Source organism: Pseudophryne corroboree, unplaced genomic scaffold, assembly GCF_028390025.1.
Source record: "Pseudophryne corroboree isolate aPseCor3 unplaced genomic scaffold, aPseCor3.hap2 scaffold_1826, whole genome shotgun sequence".
Lineage (NCBI taxonomy): Eukaryota > Metazoa > Chordata > Amphibia > Anura > Myobatrachidae > Pseudophryne > Pseudophryne corroboree.
In genome coordinates this window covers 15001-17500 of record NW_026968463.1, presented here as the reverse complement: position 1 = coordinate 17500, position 2500 = coordinate 15001, and positions in this window count along the sequence as shown.

The window sequence follows — 2500 nt, the reverse complement described above, 5'->3', positions numbered from 1 at the left end:
TCTCGCCCTGCCGCCAGACTCGGCTCCTCTCCCGCGCTCTCTCTCTCTCTCTCTCGCTCTGACCTCCGCCCCGTCCGGCCCTCCCGTCCGCGGCGGGGGAGGCCCGGCGGGCGAACCCTTCCGTGCGGCCGCCTCGCCGGAGCGGGGGCGGCGCGCAGGGCCCTCTCCTGGGGCTTGCGAGGAGCGGCCGTCGGGGCTGGCCGCGTCCTCGGATCTCGATGCGACGCTCGTTCGGTTCCTGGGAAATCGTGTGCTCCGCCGGGGTCCGGGGGCGAGCGCCCTTCGCTGGGCGAGGGGGACGCTTCCCCGGCACCCCTGGCGGCGTCGGACGCCTGCGGGTGCCGGCGGACGGAGCAGACCGCGCCGCACGGGGTACGGGTGCGGGGCCCGCCCGGCTCCGGAGACCGGAGCGCTCGGGCGGACGCCTGGGGACCGGACGCCCTCTCCGGGCGGAGGGGTTCCGGGCGCGCCGTGGGCAGAGGGAGGGTCGGGTTCGCCTGGAGCCGGCCGAGACCCCTGGGTTCCGGCCGAGCGATCGTCCCTCCCCGCCGGGGCGCGGGGTGCCACATCGATCGGGTTGCGGAAATGGGAGACGTGGGGCCCTTCTCTCGCGTCAACCGCAGCCCTCCGTTTTCTCTTTTCCGGCTTGACTCTGTTCGCCACCTGTGATGCTCTCTGGCCGGTTCCCTCGGGCGTAGCGGGACGGGCGGCGCGCGCGACGCTCTCGCGGAGCGTCCTCCGACGCTTCCCCGGGCTCCTGGAGCCGCCTCCCGGCCCGAGGGGTGCCCGTCCGCACTCATCGGCTGAACTTCCGCGAATTGCAGTACCCGATTCGGCCCGCCGGGGGGCGCTGCCGCCGGGGGAAGAGGGGGACGGGCCGGGCCTGGCGCCGGGCTCCGCCGGACGCCCGGCGCTGCCCCGTCTCGGCCTCGGAAGGGGGAGTCGGGGGAACGGGAGGCCGGGAGTCCCGGAGAAAGAGAGAGAGAGAGAGAGAGAGAGATAGAGAGACCTCCGCGGTTCCGCCTTCGACCGCCGGGGGGCGCCGCGCACCCGTCCGCACGGGCCCGTCCCGGTGGCTCCCGGCAGGGCTCTCCCAAACCCTCTCCCAGGGCCCCGGTCCGGGAGCCCGACTGCGTCCGCTCTCCGCTTCCAGAGAGGAGGCTGTCGGACGGGGAGAGCTGGTACCGGGCTCCTGGAGCCCTGCCTGGGCAGCCTATGGAAGGGAGGGAGCCCTGGCCCTGCTGCTCTCCGAGCTCCGGCCCTGCTGCTCTCCGAGCTCCGTGCCTGCTCTGCCACGGGTCCTTTCGCAGGAGCTCCAGGGAAACGGGCTTTTCGGCCCCTGACAGAGTCCCGGCTCTCTCGCTCGCCTCGTTGGTACCTACTGATCCGGCGGAGGTGTTCTCCGGCGGGTAGCGACACGGACGGCCGAGGGCGCGCTTCACCCAGGCTTCAACCGTCTCCTCCCCGAGCCCCTGGAAGTGCAGCTGGGCCGCGGGCGCCCCGGTCCGCACTCATCTGCGAAACTTCCACAAATTGCAGTACCCGATTTGGCCCGCCGGGGGGCGCTGCCTCCGGGGGAGAAGGAGACGTGCCCGGCCCGTACGTCGGGCTCCAACGGATGCCCGCCGTGGACCCTTTATAGGCCCCATCCTGGTCCTGCCATGCTGTTATCGGAGCTCCACGGCTATCTTGTCACTAAACCTTTCGTTTGAGCTCCAGGGCTTTTTGCTTTTTGTAACCCGGTTCCTGGAGCCCTGCCTGGGCAAAATCGGATGCAAGAAGGCCCTGCCCATGCTGATCTCTGAGCTCCGCGCATCTTCTGTCACGGGTCCTTTCGCAAAAGCTCCAGGGAAACAGGCTTTTCGGCCCCGGACAGAGTCCCGGCTCTCTCGCTCGCCTCGTTGGTACCTACTGATCCGGCGGAGGTGTTCTCCGGCGGGTAGCGACACGGACGGCCGAGGGCGCGCTTCACCCAGGCTTCAACCATCTCCTCCCCGAGCCCCTGGAAGTGCCGCTGGGCCGCGGGCGCCCCGGTCCGCACTCATCCGCGACACTTCCGCGCTGGAGTCCGACGCTCGCCGGCCGCGTCCCCCGGCCCGCGGGGGCCCGGGGGGAGGCCCGACGCGTGCGGGGGGAGGCGGCGGGCGGCGGGGGCGCCCCCGCGCCACCCGACGGCGCCCCCCGGTGGCCAGAGGCGGCTCGGAGCGAGACGATCGGGGGGGGACGGCGGCGCGTGACCCGCCCCGGCCCCCTTGGCCCAGCGGACGGGCAGGCGGCTCCCGGGCGCCCCCCCCGATCCCCGCCGCGGCGCCCCCCGGTGGCCGCCTGACGCCACTGCGGGGGGTGCAGATTCCGTGTGTCCTCTCGGATAAAAACAAAAGAAACGATTCCCGTCGGGCGAAAGTAAGTGGGACGCAGGGCCCCGGGCCCCGACGGTCCGCGCGCGCGGCGCCCCCCGCTGGCCGGTCGAAGGGAGGACAAAAATAAAATGAAAAAAATT